The following is a 25,714-nucleotide window of genomic DNA, read 5'->3' on the forward strand; positions in this document are numbered from 1 at the left end:
GGCCGAGCAGCTGACCAGACGAGCCGCCAAACCGCCGGCCGGTTTGTTGGCCATTGCGCTGTGGCTGTTCGGTAATGAATTTGCGCACCAAAACAAATGCCACAATTCACGTTGCAATGTGACACCGTCGTTTACGATTGAGCGTTTTAAAAATTTGTGTAGCTGTCATCGCTGACATTCTGTTGATATTGCACTCGTGTCATGTGGCAATGCGAATCACGTATGCTCGAAAATGTTTAGTTTTTTGCATAAAATCAAGAAATTTCGTATAGCTCATGTGTGCAATCCAGTTTTTGGAGGTATGCAAATTTTTTGTAAAATTAAAGTAAGCGAGGCCAAGTCAGGCTGACTTTGAAATTGGCAGGAGAAAAATGAAATAAAAAGTTTGAACGCAATATATCAGAGAAAATTGACATATGTACATATTTGTATGTATGTATAAATAACCCGAAAAACTCGCTTTGGGTATATTAGAAGCAAATTGTAAGCAACATACAAACTGTTCCCTCTAATATTACTTTTTTACAAAAGTTCAGTGCATTATAAAAACCAAAAAAATTCATTTAGAGCAAGTTACAAACAAATTTCAAACAAAACATAAACTGTTCTCACTAGTAAGACTTATAGTTTTTACAGAAGTACAACGCGTAATCGTTTTATGTACTTAACAAACTTTTACAGTACCTTAAATTGTTATTAATAAGCTTTTTTTAACCTTTTACAACACAAAATTCGACTGCTCCCAGTCTAAAAAAATTACGTGCGGCATTAGAAATAGTCTTTCCGGTGGATTTGCATATAAGTATATACATATTACTTAAAAATTCATTTGAAGCACATTATAAATCAATTGCAGCCAAAACACAAACTGTTCCCACTAGTAAAACTTATAATTTTTTACAAAAGCACAGCGTATAATCATTATATGCATTCTTATAAGACTTAAAATGGTTATTAATTAGTTTTTTAACAATTCCCAACAAAATTGTAAACCGTTCCCAGCCTAGAAACTACCGTGGGGCATTGGAAATGATGATTTCTGATGCACTTTTGAACATTTCAAATAAAATCCACAATTAATTTTAATTTAAACGTGGTATAGAAGCAATAAAATTGTGACATTCCCGATAATTATGTAGTTAGAGATATGTTTATGTCAAAAGACCTTAGAAGTTACAAAACCCTTCACTGGCATCTAGCTACAATTTTTCTGCGTTATTATATGCAAAATTCTAAAACAAACGATAGTCAAAAACCGTTCCCACCCTGTTTTGAAAACTGTTCCCATGTTGCGAAATCTTACCATTCGCCAAAGTTGTATTTAAAATAGATTAAGTACTTTAGTATCTTCAAAATATCTGTTCCCAGTCGCGCAAACACGCACTTAGGTATCTAAAATTTTCTTCACTAACCCACCAACACCCTAAAAGCGCTTTGTTGCCAAGTGCTGACCGCTCATAACAGTTAATGGCTAACGTTAAGCTGCTCTTAGCTAACATTAAGCTACTCTTAAATATTCAGCGAAGAAACAGTTTTTGGTTTATTTTCACAATTATTGCAGTTCATTAAAATTCTCAATAGTTGCACAGTAAAGCTGTTTCTGTTTCACGGCACCTCAACGCTGCACAGCAACAACATGTTTTCGCCGCGCATTCCACAACATTGAATGTTGCAAGAGTTGAGTAATTGCGCGCTGTGATTTAATTAATAAAAAAATAACGGCAAAATATGTGCAAACAAAAGCAACAAAAATTCATGAAAAACGCTCACAGAAGAAAGATTTTAAAAGCGAAAGCAAAAATAAAAATGTAGAAAAAAATTAAAAAAAAAATTTTTTTAAATTGCTTGCTATATAATTTTGCATGTGTGCAAGTGTCTATGCATGTGTTTTATGCCATTGTGTTGGTTTTATATGCAATTAACAAGCTTGCAAATTACGGCCGCTCGATAACGAGCACTCAATTGATTTTTACACGCCACTAAACGTGACCAAGTGAGGCATAAAGACAGCCAGCCAGCCAACCAACCTGCCAGTCAGCAACAAAGCGCTAATAAATACATGCGGATGTTTGCAGCGACGAGCGTGTTTGATCACTCACATGTATCGCCGATCAAATCGCTTTTAAGTGCAATGCAATCACGCTGGTCAGTTGCCTTTCGTTACGCATTAAATCGATGTGGCACTAAAATTGCCAACAATCAAATCAATGTGATACCATTTGCTTCACACACACACACACTCACATGCTTAATTAGTGCTAATCGCTACTTAAACTGACACTTTGTTGTACAGTGTATCGATTGAGATTTGTTATTTAATGGAGTTCACGCCGGTTAATCATCATGCGTCAAGCCATGGAGACAACTGAGTTAATTTATGCTGCAATGCAAAGTAATTGGTGGCAAGTGAATGTTTGGTGTTGTTTAAAATAAGCTTAAATAGCTTTCGAGGAATGCAAAATATATACAGAATCGTTTACTGAAGTCATATACACATTAGTAGCGCTATATTTTCATCAAATTTTCATATCTCGACTGGCATTTGTCTGCCTAAGTCACAAATATCTGCTTTTTAAACAAAGGTTGCATACTTTAGGGCGTTCAAACCTTTAATTTGATTTATTGTGTTACAAAGTGCATATGACGAAAGATAGTTATTATATTTAAAGTTTTAAAAGCCTATTTTTTATTAAACATTTATTTAATTTTGCTTTAAAACAGAGTTTCGCGAGGTGCAAAGGCTTCGAAATGAAAATTACAATAATAATTAGCAAGATATAATTTTATTTCTTTCTTACATGAAAAATTCTAAAACAAGTGATCATTAAAAACTGTTCCCATCCAGTTGACAAAACTGTTCCCAGGTTTGAAAATTGCTTCCTCAATAAAACTTTGCCTAAATTCTTTCACCTGTACTCAGTTGTTCAAAAATCTGTTCCCAGCCGAGTATATATGTAAGTACATCCAAAAACTCATAACCCGAAAGCATCTTGTTGCTGATCCTAAACCACTCACAACATTTTAAACCTGCTCTTATAGGCATAGAATGTATGTAAGTACATATGTATGTATTAGTATAAAAATAAAATCAAAACCTTTCTAAATCAATACCACTCATATCAAGCATAATAACATCTGATCAAATTTGACTAGGACTGTTTAACTTTAAACTGTGTACCTAAACAGAACCGAAAGTATTTAATATTTGAAATAGTTTTTTCTGGCAGTCACTATGTTATATAATTTTTTTTTCCTTTTTGGTGTCATAAAATGTTATCAATTCATCTGCTTTATAGTATATAGACTACAGCCTAACCCATTTTACCTATACTCCTGCTCTTCTATACATTGGGAAGACTATTAATTTTGCAGTCACTAAATCACATCGTCTGCGAGCCATTAAGGCATTACATCACGTCCAATGTTGCACTCAATTAATTGTTGCCACCTGTGCTAAAGGCAATATTAATAATGGCGAGTGGTTGGCAAATGGCTGGCTCAGCGATGAAAATATGGTTTGCGAAATATTTACGAAATTTGTGCACTACTGATGGAGTATATTGTAAATATACTCGTAATATGAACATATGTATATGTATATAATTTTGACTGCATATTTAACACAAGCGTTATTAATCGCATACGACTACACTGATCACACCTTTAATGTATTATGTACATAGGTGTTTACCATATTTTTAGTATAGAAGTAATTTCAAATACCAAAAAAGTATAAGCAAAAAAATGTTTCATAATAAAATATCATGTTCCAACATTAAAATAAGTTTCAACATTTTTTTCAAATATTTTTTTTAATAAAATTTTCAAAAATTTTTTTAAATTTTTTTTCGAAAAATTTTAAATTTTTTTATTTTTAAATTTTTTCAAAAATTTTTAAGTTTATTTTTTCAAAATTTTCAAAAATTTTTTTCGAAAAAAGAATTTTTACAAAAAAATTTGGGATTAAAAGTATTGGCAAAAATAATCAAAAAAAAAAATTTTTTATTTCTTGTTTTTTTTTTTTAATTATTTAATAAATTTTTCATTTTTTTTCTTACAAAATTTATCATATCTATGGAACAAAACAAGAAATATGTATAAACACAAATTAAATCCCTTTTTTCCAATTTGTTTTGGTAAAAAACTTTTTATAAAAAAATGTTTGATAAGAAATATTAAAAAAAATCAAAAAATTCTTTTTTCAATTTTTGTTTTTCTTTTTCGAATTTTTTTTTTTTTTATCAATTTTACAAATTTTTTTTACCAAAAAAAACCAAATTAAAAACATGTTTATCAAACAAAACAAAAAACAAAATATTAATACAAATTCAAAACGTTGACTCAGCGTCTGTTCGGCTCACTAAGTTTCAAGACAACCTGTTTATTTCTGCGAATTCTTTGCCCATTAACACATTTTGTTAATTTAAGCCAAATTTGCATATGAATTTGAATGAATAAATAAATATTTACTTTTCATTGGCATTATTAAAATTAGTCATTTAAAATTTTGGTAATTTGAGAAGCCAAACAATAAATTCCGAAAATTACTGCAAAAGTGGAGTGTAAATATTATTATAAAAATCAGCACACGGGTGGGCGTGACATGAGAGGAAAAAAACATAAACAATAAAAAATAAAATATATGTGATATAAAAGATAAATAACAACTAGGGTGACAACAAAATGAAATATTTTTTTTTTTTTTATTTTTTTATAATATATCCCAAAAGCCATACCAGAAAGCAACTATCAAAAATTTGACAAAATGTCAACTCATAAGAACTCGAAGTTTCGCAACATGCGTATTCTAAAGGAAAATCCACAGAAATAGTAGGAGGAGAGTTTGAAAAACTTTAGAGGTAAAAAAATACACCTTCGTAGCCTTCTAGACATAGAAAGGGCTTTCAATAACATCCAGACTAAGGTCATACTGAGCGCTCTGTTCATTCATTTTGAGCGCACAGTTGGCGACTTCAGCGCCAGTGTAACCGCTCTACTGTCGGAGCAAATAGAGACAGAACACTGCTTTTTGTGCGGGCCCCACGCTCCTCACTGGGTCCTCTGCAACAATAGAAAGCGACCGATGCTTACCTCACGCTCTTCTCGATTTTTGGCTTCCTAGAGAGCTTCTTATCAAGGATAAGCTCCAAGTACTTCTCGCTGTCCTCCGGTTGAAGTATAGATCTTTGCAAGGGGGGAAGTACCATGAGGGATTTTGTATCTCATAGTAAGCAACTATAGCTCAGTTCTATGCAAAAATTAAGCATGCAATTTAACTGCGAAAATTTATTTTTCTCAATTTTCAAAAATCATTTAAGCAAAAATTCAGCCACGTGACACACAACTCATAAATGCCAGAGTCTAAAATTTGTTTTCGTTTATTTAATTTATTTTCTCACATTGCCAAATAAGTCGCGACGTTTGTGCGGCTCATAATTTTCGCATATTTAAGCATTTATTAATTCGCAATTCCGCACACACACACACATACACAAACACCGCGAATTCTTTCCATTTATGAGTGTGTCAGTTTCACTACTGGCAGCTCATGTGTCAGGCAATTAAAAGTTAATTTTCACACAAATGTCCATTTAAATTAAATATATTTCAGAAATTATGCATTTATGGCGCATTGCCAAGTGCAACAACAACAACAGCAACAAAAAATTGAAATAAACGCTTCGAAAACTTTTCAACGCCGCAATGCGCAAAGCAAAAACTGAACAACAACGCTATGAATAATTACAATAAAAGTGTTCGACAGACAGACAGACGCATAAACAGTTTCAAAACTGGAAGGCGGCGTTTAAAAAGGACAAAAAAGGTGGCAAGTTCATTATGCGCTTTGTTTACATTTGTGTTGAGCGTTTGGCGGTTAATAATTTGTTTTTTTCTTTTATTTTATTAAATCATATTTTGGTTTTGGTTCATTGCGTTTCACTTTAGTATCAACAGCTTTTTGAATATGCTTATTTGAGTAAATATTTATGTGCATATCGAAGATCCTACAAATTAATATGAAATGGTTGTCAGCTTTGATAGTTCAAGTGCATTTCAATAAATTATGAAGAGTTTTTAGTTTAAACTTCACAAATTTTTTTTTTTTTTGATTGAAAAAGCATTGGGTTTATTTTAGTATGAAAATTTCATCGAAATGTTATCTTCAAATTTATCGTTCCATAATAAACTTGAGAGATGAGGTAGGTAGTCTAACGACGCATTTATGTAGGTCTTTAGGAGGGCCCTTGTGAAACCCTTACTTTATTATGTCTGTTCTGATCCATCCTGTGCTTCTGCTAAAGTTCAACAAATCAAAAAGTCCGAAACGTCGTCAAGAAATCCCCTACCGAAACTTCTTTTCCTATACCTTGCCTATTCTTCTTCCTCTTAGAAGCTTCTACAATAATCATTGTAAGGTTTTCCCAGTTTTCTGGTATGTCTACCAGGTAGACAGTGAACTGTTAGCACTGCTAATAGAGCTCTTATATCATTTCTTTCAATTCCCACCTATAACATATATAACCCACCTATTCCATAACAGAATTGTGGGTTAATTATATACGGCATATACTAGTATATTCAATATTTATCAGTTTCTAAGTGAAGTGCCTGCACTGGTTGGTATATCCCTTCACAATTACCAGGAATATAACCACTTGCTACAGCTTCAAGCTTCTTCCATATTATGCATATATGGGTACCTGTTCAAAGCGAAATTGCTGGAAACCGCAAAGCCGATGAACTTGCTAAGGAACTAACAATTTCATGCGATTAGAAGCTAGTTTGTTCTCCGATGTCTTTTTTCGTTCTGATGTTGGACCTTTAGACCACCAATAAGCTCAGTAAGCTCAGTCAGTAGTGAACTAGAATAAACCGTAACTGCTGGCTCTTAGTAAACTCAATCTCGCTTAGTTATAGGACTTTTGACTGGACACTGTCCAATAGAGTTACACGCAGTGCAATTAGATATTTTTGCGGACACTGAAATCATGTTCGCATTTTCTATTGAATTGCACGACTTTTAAAAGAGTGAGATTGAACTACAAACCGTCAAAGTACCTAGCGAAATATGATTGATGTTGACCGCCTTAAAAAATTTGACCATCTGACTTCTGACTGCTCACTGTCCAGTTGGTTTACACGCGTTGCGGCTAAATATTCTGTAGGACGTTCTTTGCCAAAACCATATGGGGAAAGGCGATGTGGAATGATCTTTTCACTTCCCGCTCTACTGCCCTGCTTTTGCCAGACTGAGGTAGATACACCTTTAGCGTATCTAGCAAAATTAATAAATTTGCCCTAATCTGGTTATTCGACTTTAAAACGCTTATGAAAATTCGAAAAACAACCAATAAAACTCTATTTATGAGTAAAAGGTGTTTCATTATGATATCGTCACTTAATTAGCAAATTAAAATTTCAACAAATTAGTCATGCACATGTAAATTATTTTAATTATTATAAATTATTGTTATTGTTTTTGTATTAATCAACAAAAACCAGTTTGCTGTAATTAAGTGCGGGAGTTTGATAATCACTCGGCTTTGAATCAACTTTTCACAATTTTTCCACTTAAAAGCATAAATAATGGGGCTATACTTAAGTATAAGGTACTATAGTACATACATGTACATATATGTATGTGTATCCACGTGGTCAAATACAAATGATGTTTAGTTACCATTATTTATTAATTTATGCAGTTTTTTGTTATTGTAATTAATTTTAAATTTTTGTTTATTTTTCATTATTATTATTTCTATGTTTTGGAAAACCATACTCGTATTTCGTTTGAAGTGTAAATGTTTATGTATCATAAATTAAATGCCTCTTAATTAAATATTTAAATTTTTCTTGTTTATCAGTCTAATTATATAATCATAAATTTCTTTATTTATCAGTGGCAACAAAAAATGCATGATAATAGTTAATTCGGCAAAACGGCAACCACCTTCCATGAAAATGTTTTAAAACGCATTGAATCGCCGCTGTATAAATTAAATATTAAAATTATTTTTTTTTTTTATTTTTTATGCGTTGAAATAATAATTTGTCGACTTAATGTGAACAATTGCTCAAGACGTTGCTTATCTTGAACAAGTAGCAACTGAGTAATAGTGTAATAAAGAAAAATGGAATTGTCCGGGGTTGATTAGTTGATATATGCATAAATGGAAATATCTAGTTTTAACGATAGAGGGTCCACTTCAACTTCACAAATATATAAGTAAGAACTCCAAACATTATCGACTGTCTTCGAACGAAATGCCAACTGAGATTATATTGGCGAAGAGGAAAGAGCATAACTACTTGAGAGGAGTATATAAATTTATCTTCGAGTGTGACTGATCGGAATAATCGAAATGTCTTCAACACTTCTCTTGTAGCAAGACTGTTTCGAGTAATAGAAATATCTTCACAGTTTTCTCCGAAATCGGAGTAGTCGAAATTTGAGTAGTTAGAATACCTTCCACACTTTTCTACAAGATCTGAATAGTCGGAATCTTAATGGTCGAAATTCCTTCCACTCGATAGTTCGTCTTGTTCAGCATGACCTCATTACTCTCTTCTCTTGTGTTTTACTTCTTGATATGTTGAAGATTCTACCGCAAAAGGACCAAGTTTGTTTATTTTATGTGTCATTTATTACAAAATCGCTGAGGATTCGAGATAAGATCGTTAATATCTTGAGAACACACATGCATTTGAACAGCAATGCTCTTAGTTTAGCTCCAAGTTGGATAAGCATAATTAGCTCTCATAAATAAGAGCTTAAAAGCACGTCATAAGATCGGAAGTATCTAGGAAAGAAATCATTATCACTTTGATTTGCGCGCGCCGTTTATAAGAACCAGTCCGGTTCGAACTTTATCTTGGGTTTACACTGTTATTATTAGTATTTAGCGACGAAGGGAGTATTTCGAATGCCAAAGCATACGCCCATCAATCAATCAATCATCAGCCCAATGCCACTTTATTTAGACATTTCCTTAGCTGAGATCGGCTAAGTTCCAAAACAAGCCAAAAAATCTACGCCGACAATTTGCAAAAAAAAGAAAAATAACAAATAACTAAAAATACATGTATATATAAACATACATATGGATCCATATATAAAACCTGTGTCTAATTGAAATCTGCACGTCAACTCTACATTAGAGAAATTGAGCTCGAAAATCCGGCGATCATTAATTTCGACATGAAAACAACAACCCAAACTGATTTATTGGGGGCGTGTGGGCGTCTACACGGAAATTGGACAAAAAACTGTGTAAATTAATAAATAGTTGTAAATAAATAAGGCCGAATAGTTAATGGTTATGGAGTGGAACGTGTAGCACGCATTTTCAATTCTACACAATTGACAGAGTGATAGAGGAAACAATAGAAAAGAGATCACAAGTGAAAAAACAAAAAATTTAAATAAAAGGAGTGATTTATATACTCATTTATTTTATATTAATGTACATGCTAGGGCGGGTCGAAAAAACCGAAACTTGAAAACAGCTATTTTTATGTAAATATTAGGGTGGGTCAAAAATCGAAATTTGAAAAACTATCTTTTTATGCAGACAATAGGGTGGGTACAAAAAAAACTTTAAATAAATTTTATTTAATATTAGGGCGGGTCAAAAAACGAAACTTGAAAAAACCATTTTATATGTAACTTTAAAAAATATTTTCTTATGTAAATATTAGGGCGGATCAAAAATCCAAACTTGCAAAATCCCTTCTTTTGTGCGTATTAGGATGGTCAAAAAAGGTCTAAACATAAAAAAATTGTCTTTATGTAAATATTAGGGCGGATTAAAAATCGGAATTTAAAATAATATCCTGTTTGCTGTGAATATTGGGGTGGGTAAAAAAAAATCGAAGCTTGAAAAAATCTTTTTTATGTAAACATTAGGGCGCATCAAAGATCGAAACCTAAAAAATCTTTATTTTCGCAAATATTAGGGTGGGTAAAAACAAGAAGCTTAAATTTTTTCCCTTTTCTGCTTTTTATAAATAACAAAAAACAGAAAACTGTAAGGCGGAAGACAAGTAAGAGCTCTTACTTGGCGATAATTTCTTAGAGATGTCTATCAAACAATTTTTCAAAGTGCAAAGCGAACAAAATATTTGTTTTTTTTTTATCCACCCTAATACTGGAAGGCAGAGGTTCTTGACGAGCTCACTGGAGCGACCTTCATAGAAATATCTCTCAAAAAATTTTCAAAGTAAATAAATTTGGATTTTTCGATCCATCCTAGTACCTACAATATATATTTTTTTTTTGTATTTGTATGCAAAAATGCGAAAAACTTCAAAAGTGTTTGGCAAATATTGACAGCGGCACAAGTCACACGCCGTTGGCAACTGAACAATGGCTACTGACAGGCAGTCAAACAAACAGCAAAGCCAACCAACAACAACCCAAAACAGCAGTGCTTGTTATTGTCGAGTCAACGCGCAAACGCTTGTTTTCGCAAATATCTAAATTTCAAATCAGCGCGCAGAAGCCAATGACTTTTCGAGACCAGATTTTTTCGCGCCTTTGAACTAGAAAAGCTAAGCTGCGGAGTTTTACTAAAATTTTTGCCGAGCTCATGTGTTAAAGGTATTCACGAAAGCGCAGAAATGGCTAAGCTGCACTTGAAAGTCGAAACGCTGGAATTCTGCGAATTCAGGTAACTTGAAAAATTATTTTCCTTTTTTACCTTTGAACACTAGCACGCTTCCTTATATCCATAAGTGAGTGTATGTAAGCTCAAAAGCCCATATTTATATCTCCACCTAGCTTCAAGTATACACATACATGTATATAGCATATTTAGATAAAGTTTTTGCGCAGCAAATATTTTTCTCTACTGAGTTACCCTATACTCCCATTGAAATTAGAAACTGGATTTATTTTATTGTGTAACGAAAATAAATTCTAAATTCCAAAACTGGTTTATTTTCATTTCCAGCGTGTTCAACGTTGTATGTTTTATAGTAGCGTGTTATTGTTGTTGTTGCTGTTTATTAGAAGGGCTAAAACTGGAAGGCATGTCAAAGCTTTAATTCCGTGCGGCAAATGAATTATATCTACGAGTACAACAACAACTAAAAACAACAACCATAAAATAGTGCACATTATAAATTAATGAATACTAAAGGCATAATGGACAATATGGCAGACAATAACAAAAAAAATTACATTTATACTCGTTATTCCAAATGCTACATACACATATGCATTTACAGTGTGATATAAATATTGTACTGCTATTGTAAGCAAAAAACTCTTATTTATCCTAAAATTTTTTTCTTTTATAAAAACCAATCAAATGAGCGGGTCTCACTCGAAGCACATTACATTTGCAATAAAATTTTTTGCTGGTAAATGAAAATGAAGTAATAAATTCATATTTCATGGTTTGTTAAACTACAAAATCGTTAAAATCATAAAACACATTGATGATTATGTGTTATAAATTAATTAAATTGACGAGAGAGTGCAGTAAACTTGGGATAATTGGCATGAAATATAATTTTCATTCCAAAAAGATAACAACAGAGTGGGAAAAAATCAAACAAAAATTCTTTGAATAATTTTAGATTTTATAGAAATATTACAAACAGTAAAAACTTCGCTTCGGCTCAGTAAAAATTAATACATACATGCAAATTTTTCGAAAAAAATCAACATATTGGGTAGTCGAAAAAGTATTTTCGTATTTTGCCAATAGATGTCCTTACAGACGTATATCTCCAGTATTACCAATTTCTTTGTGTCATATCATATAGCGTTGGAAAGGTGAGATTTTAAGCTTTAAGTTTTAAGCTAGAAAAGTTACAGCTGTTCAAAAATTAGTGAAAATAATGAAGAAATTCGACATATTTTGAAATTTTTGTATAAAAAAAAGAAGAATGCCACGCAAGTTACCAAAGAAATTGCTGAAGTTTACACAAACGATGCTGTATCAGTTCGTGTAGCACAACAATGGTTCACTCGCTTCCGTTCTGGAAATTTCGAAAATTCGATTTACACTGATGAAAGTTCTACACTGTTGGAATAATGTCTCTAGCGGAAAATGGCAAAAAGTGGTCGACCAAAATGGTACATATTTGTTTATTTATTTATTATTATAAATATAAAAAAATAAATAGAAATACGAAAATACTTTTTCGACTCGCCAATATTATTTTATATAATAAAACAAATTGTTTTAAAAATTTTTTAAATATGTTTTGTTTACTTTTTTTTAATTACTATTTTGTCTTTTAATTTGAAAATAATAAAAAAATATTTTAAATAATTTTTTTGTATAAATTTTTTGCAATTTTTTTTCTGTTTTTATTTGTTGAAATAAACAATTTTCAATATTTTAAACTTTGATTTTAATTTTTTAAATTTGAATATTAATTTTTTTTAACTCATGGAATTTTTTAAAATTAAATGTTCTCATTTTTTCAATTTTTGTATTATTTTAAGTTATTTAATTCGCATTTAATTTTTTTTTTAATTTATTTAATTTAAATTCTTAAGGTTTTATTTTTTTAATTAATTTAATTTTAATTCTTGGTCTAAGTTATTTTTTTATTTTACTAAAATTAGAAATAATTTTAATTATTTTAAATTTGTTTACTTAATTTTTTAAATTTAATTGATTTTGTATTTTATTTAATTTTAGATTATTTTTAAGGTTTTTAATTATGATTTTTTAAATTTATTTTTTTTAATTTTTGAAATTTAAATTTTGTATCTTAAATGTTTATATTTTTTAAATTTTGGATTATTTCAAGTTTTTTTATTTAAAATTTATTTTCTTTAAGTTAATTAATTCAAATTTTTTGTCTCAGTTATTTGTTATTTTATTTACTAAAATTAGGAATAATTTCAATTATTTTAAATTTTAGCTTTTCGAATTTCGTAATTAATTAAAATTAAAATTGTTTATTTATATTGACTATTTTTTGTATCACTTATTTTTTTATTTTAATTTTTTTTTTTTTTTTTTATTTTTTTTTGTGTTAATTTTTTAAGTAAATTTTTTTCTTTTTAAATTCAATTATTTTGGTTTTTTTTTAATTATCGAAACATAAATTTTTACTTTGTTGAAATTTTTAAAATTTAAGCCATTTTCGAGTTTTCCTTTGCTTTCATTTTTTTTATTTTTCTAAATTTAGTATAAAAATAAATTTCTGAAATTAAGAAATTTTCCTAATTATTAAATTATTATTTTTTTATTTGAGTCAAAATTTTGTAGAATTTCTGTCTCTCTCAATTTTTTATATTTAAAAATATATGCCAATTTTTAAATTTTGAAATATTTCCATTTAATTTTTTCAATTTTAATTTTATGTCAACACTTTTTCGAATTTTCGCCTCACTTAATTTATTTAATTCTTTTTAATTAAATTCTTTAAATTTAATATTTTTTTTTAATTTTTTAAATTTAATATTTTTTTTAATTTTTTAAATATAAATATTTTTAGTAAACATTTTTCAAATTTATTTATCACATTCATATTGTTTTTGTACTCTAAATTTAGATATTTTTGCAAAAACATTTTTATTTATTTGATTTAATTTTTTTTAACTTTTTAATTCAACTTTTTTCGAATTGTTGTCTGACATAATTTTCCAAAATTAATTATTCCATTTTTTTTAATTTCATTGTTTAAATTTGGTTTTTGTAATTCTTTTAATTTAATTTTTTTTTTTATTCAAATTTAAAGTTGTTTAATTTAATTTATTAATTCAATTAATGATAATCAAATTTTTCCCCGAATTTTGGGATATTAAAATTTTTTTTTTTGTTTAAGAATTAATTTTTTTATACTTACTAAAATTTGATTTTTCAAATAAAAATTATATCTCACATTAACATCTTGAAAAATATAGAAACCAGTTAAAAAGCCTGCTTACTTGCTAACACTTTTGATAAACACCGCTGAAATAAAACAAACACTCGCGTGCTACACCGACGCGTCGGTGGCAAAAAGTCAACTAAGTTGCATTTAATTTCAAATTAGCGCAGCGGTATTATGCAAAAAAGGTTTCATCTAACTTAATATATTTATGGAAGTGCAATTTTGCGGTTTTCCCCGAACTTACTCGACAGCAGCTTGCAAATGGCCCTCGGAACAATAAATAACTGTATATTAATAGCTTTCTTCCATCGAAACAAATCGGTAGATGAGTGTTACTCACAGAACTTTCGCTAACGATAACCTTCTCGGATGACCTTGGGCGGTTTTATAAAATATAAATCAATACAGGAATTGCCAATATATGTACGTGTATAGATAACGGACTCATAAGCGGTCATGTGCTTGCTGTGATTGGTGGCATGGAAATACAAAACTGACGCATGCATTATGAAATCTTTTTGCTATTATAAAATATTTAAAAAATATTTTTTACAACAATTTATCCATATAAGGTAGCTACATACATGTAACTACTTGTTATCAGCTGTCGCCTGCATCGTCTCAAGCCGTTCTTTCGCCGCCAAGCTTCGCCTTTGACTGCCTCCAACTTTAATTAACTATGACTAATCGTTGACTAATTGCTGCAGCACACAGCCAATTGGCCTTTGAAGGCATTTGGAAATTTATTTACATATCCAGCTACATACATACACATTCACATGCAGTCGTGTATGTGAGTGTGTGCATTTATTGGAATGAGTATGCACTTTCGAACATTTTGATACAAGTGAGCAGTTGCCACTTGGTGCCCAAGAGCTAGCACGACTGCAAAAGTGTGCCACGCGACGCTGCAGGCATAACGGTACATATGTATATATATACTATATAGCCATATAAACTTGGTTCTGGGGCGTTGTCGAGCATAAATTTGTGGCAAAAGGCAACACAAGTTGTGCCAAACTGAATTATAATCACTTAAATTCGAACATACACACTATCATACCAATATATGTATGTATGTATGTATGTATATACATATGTATGTGCGCTTTAGTAAAAGTGGCGCCACGAACTAAACTCACTTCGTTATCGGTTTGTGTTGTTGCTTTGCTACAGGAAATTCAGCGATAAAAATTTGAAATAATAAATGCTCAAGCAATTTCTCCTTTAATTGAGTTAGGTCAGTGCGTTATTAATTGATAAGAGCAATTAAAATATTTTAGCGTGTGCGCAATGGACCCAAGCGTTAGAAAGTTAGCATTTTACATAAGTGATTATTATTAATTTTTTCCATTTATTTGAAATATATTATATTTAAAGAGCCTTATGCTTATAAAGATCAAGTCCAGCTTAAATTTGATGCTGAGTATATATGTAAGTGTCAAGAAAGTGGGAAATTGTTACATAAAAATTGTATTTTAATACAAAATTGTAAAATATAAATCCCGAAATTTCGGGATTAATTTCGGGATTCCTTTAAACCTGGAAATCGTAATATGTAAACTTTATTTTATCGAAAAAACCGTTAAATTTAAATCCCGATAATACAAAATTGTAAAATATAAATCCCGAAATTTCGGGATTCATTTCGGGATTCCTTTTAACCTGGAAATCGTAATATGTAAACTTTATTTTATCGAAAAAAACCGTTAAATTTAAATCCCGAAATTTCGGTATCCATTTCGGGATTCAAATTAATTTGGGTATGATAATATAAACATTTTACTTTATTTAAAAAACTGTAAAATTTAAATACCGAATTTCGGGATCCATTTCGGGGTCCCGATTAACTTGCAAAACAATAATAAAAACTTTATATGATTTAAAAAACTACAGAATTTAAACCCACAAATTTCGGGATCTCGTTTGATTTCGGAACTAAAATATTATTTTTTCTTCTTATTGAAAACTCTTTTAAAATATTTTTCACCAACAATTTTTTATGCGGAAATGTTTAGAAACTTTGTTAAAAAATATTAACATTATAAATGTATTTTTCGGAATGTCATAAATTGGCCTCAACATTTTTTTAACAATTTTAAATTATTATTATTCAAAAATGTCAACTATTTTTAAATATTCCTATTTTAGTTTTCTGTTAATTAAGCTAAACGCTTTAAAACACTCAAGGTCAAAAAAATTCTCAAATATTTCAGTTTTTTATCACTCTACCTCGCTCGTAAGCTTATAAATTTTATTACGCAACAATTTATTTAAATTATGACCCCTAAAGCGATGATCCATCTAAACTAATTAAGAGAGATATGTATCAAGACGCTTTTTTCTATGTTTAGTACATACATATGTATACATAAATGAGTGTATATACATATGCCTATGTTGTATGCAGGTCTATAGGTATGCTCTTCAATGGCAAGCCCGGACTGATTGACTGATATGTATGCCATGACAATGACAATAAATTATAATAACAAATTAAGCGAATAAATGCTTGTATCTTATATACATACATATATGTGTGTATAGTATGTTTGCATGTGTGCGATATTAGCGTAAAAGTTACAAGTATTTATATACAAAATCAAATGGCAACTCAAGCCATGCATATTAGCTGTCAATCGTTTGACGTTGATCAATAAATTGTGGTAAATTGTGAGAAAACGTCGTTAAATGCAGATAATTCATGTTGAACGATTTAGGTAGCAGTGGCAAGTCGTCGAAAAGTGGTTGAAAATAAATTTTTTTTTAATTTTTCTAACAAACCTTACATTTTAGTGCACCCGGTCGAGTTAACCTTGATATTGGATTTTCTGTTAAGATAAAACCCCAAGAGCATAGTCTCGTCTCTAACAATGACTTTCACTTAGACTTGCTGTTTTTAATATAAACACTTTTCAGCACTTTATACTTTTCAAAAGAAAATCGGAAGTGACGAATCAGGTATCTGAAAAAATGTCTCCAAGACCCATCCAGCACCCACACTCTGAAAATTTGTTTTCTTCAACATGCGTCAGTGCCGATTCGACGCTTTCGAAGCAATTTTATTAGCAAATCAAATATTATTTTCCAAAGCTGTCACTCTCGCTTTTGGCCCACTGTACCCTGTGGCGAGTGCATTGCCGCAGATCGATGGGAAATTTAATTGATAAATGTCTTGGGATCATGTCTCTGAATAAATTAACTTCATTAGCACTTGCATTGGATCCATACAAATGATTGTGGCGTGCAAGCAAATGAACTCGAAAACGAGCGTTTGTAAAAAAATTTAAATGAAGCAATAAAAAATTACGTCAGCCACCTTGAAAGTCAACAGCCACACTTATTTAAGCGCATGATCAATGATATCAACATAAACATAAGCAGTTATTTGTCACATATATACATAGATATGAGCATAAATAAGATTCAACCACACACACACCGATTAATAATGAAATAATACGAAATAAAGTAAAATTAATGAGAAATGCCGCATTTGCTATAAAAATATAAATGTAACGTAATAATAAACGCGTGAGTTTATTTGTAGCGCATGAAATCACTGCGCATGCGCGCCGCCGTTTTACGGCATTTTACAGCATTTGTGAGCGCCACGAACTAACTGGCCCATTAAAGCATAAATATAAACCGGTTGGGCACTCTAAAGTGACGCGCTGTTTCAAGCGGCGCAAATCTACGCTTAACTCGAGCCGGAGCGCGCTGTTTTTCCACGAAGAAGCACGTGGTTGAAATGGTTTTACGGTTTTACTAGCGTTGCCTGCTTTTAAAGCAACTGGCGTTGCAAGCGTTGACATCATTGGAAACGCGTCACACACAGGCGCTCGCTCAGTGTGCTGCCTTTCGCACTGGCACTCAATCAGTTGGACCAAATAAAAGTTTTCTGCCTCATTTGGGCGCGAGTTTGGGTTGCCACAGCTGTCTGTTTATTAGCGTGGTGGTCAGTGTCCAAAAGCGTTGTATGTACATATGTGTATGCGCGCTCCAGTGCTTGAACGGTAGCATTGACCTTGCTCACGGGCAGCGTAAAGTGCCGGAAAGCGTTTCAGTCAATAGACTTTAATCGGAAATTGGACAAATAAATGATAACAAGAGTAATTAAAATTCAGTAGCTGTTGTTGTAGTTGTTTTTCGTTATTTTCTTATTTTGCTCAGCATTATTTGTCGTGTTTCAACGCAACAAATGCCTCGGAAGTGTCATGAACTTGTAATTAATGATATTTCTCCAGCCAGCACCCTTATACATACTATAACCTCTGATCAAATTTTATACAGACTATTTATAAGGAGATAATAAATTTTTGTAGGGCATTCCATTTCCTCTTAACAGTTCACAGTCCGAGTCAAATTTGATCATGATTTTTTTTGAAAAAGTCATAAAAGACCTTTTTTGTAGTGAAATCTACAGAAGCTTTGACGCGTGAAAGCGAGATATGAATTTTTCTAACAGATAATAAAAAAAAATAGAAAACTGTAAGGCGGTGAAGCTTTCCTTTACAATTAAGAGCTCATACTAGCACTGAATTTCTCAGAGGTGTCTAAGAACCTATTTTTTGAGTACTAAGCGAAACAAAAAAATGTAAACCACTCTAATGTATGTGTGTATATATATGCATGGATCTATACTATAATAATATATATGTATGTATGTAAATATCTATGTATATCAAACCACTTGTTTACCCGCTTACTTTGTTGTTCGTGCCGTTTTCTCATTAGTTTGCGTCGCCTCATCAGTACTTTGCGCACGGAAGCCGCTACCGCCTTCTTCAAATATTACACGCCTTTGCTTTTGTTGACTTTTTGCAAAGGAAATTAATGATTTTCGACGGCATGTGTCCAAAAATGCCTTTGATAATAGCAATAATAACAATTTAGCTGAATAAATGTCGCTAATTGAATTTGCTGGTTTAAGGCAGTTTTTTTGGAAATTTTTTCTACAAATTAGTATTAATGTTGTTTCATTAACATTTTGGCACATTCCATTAGCGTAAACACTTTTGGAGTCATACAAGAAAAAAAAAAGTGCTAAATAAATGTAACTTTTTGTACATTAAGTGTTGTCAAAACACTTGGTACATCAAATTATAATGGAGACAAACCAACAAAAAAAAACGAAAAAATTACAACCTCCACTACATCGAAGCTATAATACCCTTCAAAAGTGCATTTCTTATGGCATAGATTTTGTTCTGTGGGTTTGTATAACAGTCACATAGCATAGTGACTGAGCTCAGGCCACCAAAGATTACAGTTTGGTGAACTGTAGACGGTCTAAACTCTAAGGTTAGCTGTGAAATCCCAATAAGAAGCTGCTGATCAAGTGCGACAGAGAGGAGGGCTCGACTTAAAAGGCCTGAAACAGCCAATGAATCTCCGGTGACAAGGTGAATAGATGCCGCCTCGGAATAAGCATCCACAGCTCCTAAGGGGCTGCATCGAGAGAACTCCATCCCCACAACAGAGCGACGCGCGACACTACAATGGAAACCAATATAGTACTAATATCCCCATTGTCACCCATGGCGAAAATGCGCGGAAAGAACAATGCTGGGCTCGCACTCATCAGTATCGCGATCAGTAAGATATTGATTAAGACATCCAACATCAGCAAAAATCAGCTCCACTCCACCGAAGTGGCCGACACAGAAGCTTGTGCACAAAATGCTATTGGTAAAAGTAAAGTCCCTCAAAAAGTTCAGAGCCATCGTACAAAAAAAAATAAGCAAGCAGGCCATCGCATTAATACGACGCGCCAACAGTTCTGCGCAAACATGTTCTACCTCGGGTCCTCGGATCCTCATGAAAAAGCAAAACAGTGCGAAACTGATGCTCAGAAAAGCCAAAAGAAACGATTAGTATCAAAAACAGGTCAAAAACGCAATCAGAAGCGGTCATTATAAAGCCAACAAAAAGGAAGAACTACTCTGGTGTTATCAGAGACATCAAAAAAGAACATAAAACCCGAAGAAGAATATAAATATAAAGGAAATACGGAAAGCTAGACCAAACGCACTTTTACTGGAGTTAGAAAAGACCTAAGCGGCAAAACCGTATTTCTTTGAAACCTTAAAAGAGAGCGCATCCATAGCCTGACCTTAAACCAAAAGCCACAAGAGAGATCAGAGATATTGGTTCCTAACGACAAAGGAAGAAGTCATGGCAGCGATAGAGAGCGCCGATGAAGAATCAGTGCCTAACCCTAAAATAAACATCTCTACAACCCAACACCGGAGTGTACGTCAGAGCAGATAAGACAGATATGTGTGATAAACTTTCAGAACGATATCTCAAACCAGAAGCTGATTATTACATATTATTAAGTTAGGTTAGGTTAAGTTAAGAGGTCGTTTCTAACAGGGAACTCATTTGGACAATTGGTTCTAAGCAGGTCCATGTGGTACGTAAACTGAGATCAGGGCAATTAAATCGCTTTTTAATACGTAAAATTGCTTTTTAGGAATCTTTTTTGAGAATTTCGAACAGGATTTTCATCGAAAGGCAAATCAATGAAATTTTATTGTGCTGTCTAGTTTAGAATCCATATAATGTTCGGACATAAAGTAAAATAAAAAAAGTGTTACTTACGATTTTAAAAATAGTGGTTGTTGTAGATTATCTGCAAAGAGAAATCAAAATATTTATAAATACTTCTCCAATATGTTTTAATGCAAAATAAGGATTTAATATAATTTTTTTATAAGAAAGTTTTATTATAGCTTCCAATCGGTATTTACTTCATATATTTTAGACCTTTTCATATAACTTGCCTTATGCATAGCTTCTTAAATAATGCCTTATAAACTCTAAGCATTTGTTGTTGCATACAAACAAATTACATCGCTTTCTTAATCTTGAACTTTTGCGCCGAGCTATTGACTTCAAGCAGTCCGTCCGTGTAATCAATACGACTAAGCTGCGCTTAAGAGAAAAAGCCTGGCAGAAGTAGCAGCGCGCACACTTTCTGTAATCGATATGCAGCAAAGTCAGCGCATCGGTAATTGGAAATGCAACCCTGCAAGAAAATGTTGCTAAGTACTTCAAAGGTTGTTTTTTCTAGATTGTCAATATGTGCATGGCAACTCCACTTTATTTGCAACGAAAATAAGTATTTGTGGTGGCTAGAGAAAGTCAAAGAAGTTTATATATAGTAGTACATAACGCTTGTATGCTTCTTCCAGTTATTTATTTACATCTTTCTTCTTCTTCAAGTGTTTACTTTTTTACTAACTTTTTGCGTTCTTCCCGAGTTATTTGCGGTTTTGCCACTTCATCTGCAAATTATGCGCAACTTGGACTTTAAACTTGGCATGCCGAAGAACAACAACAAAAGAGGAAACAATTTGCCTGATTTATGGAAGACTTGTGGTGATTTTTATAGATATAGTATATACATACATATGTATGCAGAAATATGTACATACATATAATGTTTGTTATGTAGGTAAGTCCCGCCAGCAACCACAAGCGCTGTCAGCACTAACTTTTCGCTTGCCTTACTCGTGACCTTTTTCTGTTCTTTTATGATGCGATATTGGTGTCTTAAGGCAACTTTCTTGAAATTTGAATGTAGGACATTCTTGACATGACTTGTTCGGGCCTTTGATTCTATAATACCTGAACGAATAGCTGCCCTACATACAAACTGACCGCTCCAAATCAAGTTCTTGTATGACAAAGTTTTTTATTTGACAAGATATATTAACGAAATTTGACATAAAGCATAATCTAAAGCAATATTACAATCTGAAAAGAAATTGTTCAAATCGGACCACTATAGCATATAGCTGCCATACAAACTGTGCGTTCCAAACCAAGTGCTTGTATGAACAACTTTTTATTTGACAAGATATCTTGTTGAAAATTTGTACAAATTATTTTACAAACTAATGTAATAATCTGCGAATAAATTGTTCAGATCGGACCACTATAGCATATAGCTGCCATACAAACTGTCCGCTCCAAACCAAATGCTTGTATGAACAACTTTTTTATTTGACAAGATATCTTGTTGAAAATTTGTACAAATTATTTTACAAACCAATGTAATAATCTGCGTATAAATTGTTCAGATCGGACCACTATAGCATATAGCTGCCATACAAACTGTCCGCTCCAAACCAAATGCTTGTATTTATGAACAACTTTTTTATTTGACAAGATATTTTCATGAAATTTGGTATGAGTTACTATCTAAGTCGAAGGTCTAATCTGCGAAGAAATTGTTCAGATCAGACGTCTATAGCATACGGTTGCCATATAAACCCACCAATATAAATCAAGTTCTTGTATGAACAACTTTTTTATTTGTTATTTTTATGACCTACTAAGCACTTTGTTCATATTTTATGATTATATTATATGAACATTTTTATCATTATTTTGTTTACTAAAAGCTTTAACCTTCTTTATAATGCATCTACATACAATTTTGCCCAGTGGTCACCATTCACCAACTGTAATTCGATACTTAAAACATTTAGCGTAAACTCGTCTCTTATTCTGCTATTCACTACCAACACATTGGCCTCTCAAATATTCATTTTATTTTTGTTTTCCGGCGCATTGTTGGACCTATCCACTTTATTTACTTACAATTACCTCATAATTGAGTAATTTGTTATTATTTTTGCCCTTTGTTATTTAATTTATACTCGTTTTCTGTTTTTGTTTACCTCACCACACACAATTAGCGTCTTGTTAGCCGCACTTCAGACCCTCCATACGGCAACTTCGCCAAGCCCTTCCTTTCCTTAACAGCGCGTATTATTTTACATAAACCTTTTAGCTTTTGTTTTGCTCTGTTTACTTTAGTTAATTAGCCTTTTATGTTTCGGCATTTTCTGCGTTTCCTTTTCTTTAACTTCTTTTTTTGTGCTTCTTGTTTTTCTGCAGTTAGAAAATGTGTGGATTTCCAGCACTTGCCACATGTTCAACGTGCAACGCGTGAAGGCGTCAAATTTTCATACGTTTTGTCGGCAATTAGTTACGCAATTTGTTATTGTTGTTGGCTTTGCGTATGGTTTTAACGAAATTGATAGGTAGATTTTAAGAAAGGTATGATTAAATTACTTGAGGGTCAGTTGCATATAAAATTACAGTTATACTTAGTGTAATATCCAATTACCAGTTACAATCACTCAATTTTGACCGTTTGTAGCCGCCGTAAAAGAGAGGGACATGACACAGGTTTTGAATGGGTTAGGTTTAGTTATATATGAGAATTTTCAAGGTCTTTTTCGAATATCAAAATAAGTAAAAATCTGAAATCAGCTGATATTTCTCTCTTGCTCTCTAGAGTAAAATAATGAAAAGTAAACGGAGTTTGGTAGACGAATATAAGGACCACATTAGAACCAATGCGGAAATGTAAAATTTTGAGATCTGTCTTGAATATAATAGAATTTTAATCCAGTATAAGTTCTCTTACCAGCGTTACAGACCAGTGTATATTATTATATATTATGTCCAGAATTGAGATAATTTCCCCTCATATCACTTCCTGCAGTCTACTAAGACTTGAAACAAAATTGAAATTGACCTTTGAAAGGTCTTTGGTCGGTACAAAGAACATACTCGATGATTGCGATGTCAACAAATGTTGATAAAGTTAGTCTGTAAGAGGTTTTTGGTTCGAACACACTGTGAGATTAGCTCATAGAACAATCCAACCTTTCTGTCAGAGAAATATTCAACTACATGCTGAAACTAACTCAATGACCGTGACGGTCTCCCTCTCTTGGTCAACTATAAACGATCGTAGTTCTCAAGTTGAAATATCAGATAACATATGGCCTTTCATGAGGCTTGGTAAACAAAGTTCTCATAACACCCTTCATAACAATAAACTATCACGAGAGCAGGCGGCTTATCGCACAAACAATACGGTTTCAGGCTTGGAAATCAACATTGTGGCAATTGATATTGTCGTATAAGGAATATGGAAGAACACACAGAGATAATCACTGCGAACACTAACTCTAAGATTCACTCTAACACTGACTAACTCTGACACTGACTCTAAGAACACAAAAGGTAGTCAACTACCAGAAGATCAAACTATAGACTTACCTTCTGGGCACAATAAAGAACACGTTGTGGCAAAGGCGTCTAAAATAACTTTTCAACTTAGCAGTTTGGGGCACAACACTGAATATGTATCTTCTTCTATGGAGGAGAGCTATGAGCAAACTCATTGGAAAAAAGTAACCGACGTTAAGCCCTAGAAAAAGTGTATCGCACAGCTGCTCTGAGGGAAGTATAGGCAATAAACCATTCCCGCGACGGTCAGTTTTAAGTAACCGGAACGCAACCGTATTTTTATCCGGCCAAGGACTGTCAACTTGGCATTATATCTCGAAATTACTTCAGGAATGTTTTCTGCTGCTACAACAACAACAGAAAATAATACCTTCAAACAATTAGGCTAGTTGGAAGGAAGGTATTTTTCACAACCTGTCCCAAAAAAAAAAAAACAAAACTTGTCTTAAAGTCAGAGAACTACTACTTTTAAGGTTTTGGTTCTTAAACACAAATTCGAAGAAGCTTAAGGTCATGAAAACTAAAATAACATACATCCAAGAATATAAAAGAAGATATATAATTTATATAAGAATTTATAAGTGATTGAGCCAAAGTTCCAATATATGACAAATTTATTAGAAAGTACTTTCATAGCCTCACCATAGGAAAATTGTACTTTGAGCAAATATGGGTCGAAAGGTATATCTGAAGCACTCTATATTAAGGTATCGGAAGATGAAAAGTATCGATTATCTTCTTTAAAGTCCTCATAAAGAACCGCTCAGCTAGTCCAACTTCGCTGTAAGTATTATTCACCTGATACCAGGTACTTCTGGTAGGAAGATGACTTTTACACTTGATTAGTCTAAACTAATTATTTTCACACTTGCTTCAGGCTTCAAAGCAATTGCGTTATCTTGCATAACTATTTGCAACAACAACACTGATTATTACATATATACAAACACATAACTTCTTAACTAAAATCATAGTGCCTCACTTGTTGGCCAACTCTGGGATATTCACTCAACATTCGCACGTCTGCAAGTGCAGCCAACTCAGAGTTGAGATTTCGCACCTCAAAATGTGATGTTTACCCACAAATACCTACATATATACATACAAACATATATACACATGTGCATACCTAAGTATAATATTAGCTTGTAAATGGTGTTCATGTGCAATGAAGAGGAAACCGACACGCATGCTTTGGCGTTTCGGCCAGGTGCTTGAGCAAGCAAACAAGACGGACATGCCGACACATCTGCTTTAATAAGTTGTTGTTGAGCAAATAACGAGGTGTTAAATGCCAAAATGACAACAACTTAAAGTTAACACGAGACATAATTCATTAGCACAGAAAACGACAGTAATTACGTCAATCACTACCGTAAAGAAATACATACGTACATACATATATGCAAATGATGAGAAGAACCTAGAGCCGATTTAGAGAATATCTTTAATTATGGCTCGAAATCGAAACTGTCCTCAACACAGAAAATAGCTTGATTTAAGAGGTTATGTGCGTAAAACCTTTCAATAAACTTTCCGGAAAATTTTTAAAGGAGATGAAAAAGACTTGGAGCACTCAAGAGAAATGCTCTTCGCAAAATCTTGGAAGCCGTCCGTGCGAGTAATGAAAATCGAAAAAAAAACCACTAACCGTATAAAAATGCAACGATAGCGCTGGTTAGGACATGGCTTTCGCATAAAAAAAAAAATACTCCAGCAAAAGGGTTCTTCATTCACATCCAATGGAAGGACCAAGTATATAACGACCCTTCTGCACCTGGATGTACAACTAGCATTAACTCGTAAATGATAT

General features: G+C 32.4%; 1 protein-coding gene across 8 annotated transcripts in view; it reads right to left on the minus strand.

Annotated features, from left to right (window-relative positions):
• The window catches only part of LOC105228420 (protein unzipped), a 100,294-nt gene that overhangs the window by 21,138 nt on the left and 53,442 nt on the right, over positions 1 to 25,714 (minus strand). For 6 of the 8 annotated variants that reach the window (XM_049453627.1, XM_049453630.1, XM_049453626.1 and 3 more), the window contains one exon: positions 20,449 to 20,479. The exons of 1 other annotated variant lie outside the window; for it this stretch is intronic. The gene's annotated coding sequence lies outside the window, so the exon portion shown is untranslated. Of the gene's footprint in view, positions 1 to 13,897; positions 14,101 to 20,448; positions 20,480 to 25,714 lie in introns of those variants that run through there. One more of the 8 variants, XM_049453633.1, reaches the window with a different exon arrangement.

This window comes from Bactrocera dorsalis, chromosome 3 (assembly GCF_023373825.1).
Source record: "Bactrocera dorsalis isolate Fly_Bdor chromosome 3, ASM2337382v1, whole genome shotgun sequence".
In the NCBI taxonomy this organism is placed as follows: Eukaryota; Metazoa; Arthropoda; class Insecta; order Diptera; family Tephritidae; genus Bactrocera; species Bactrocera dorsalis.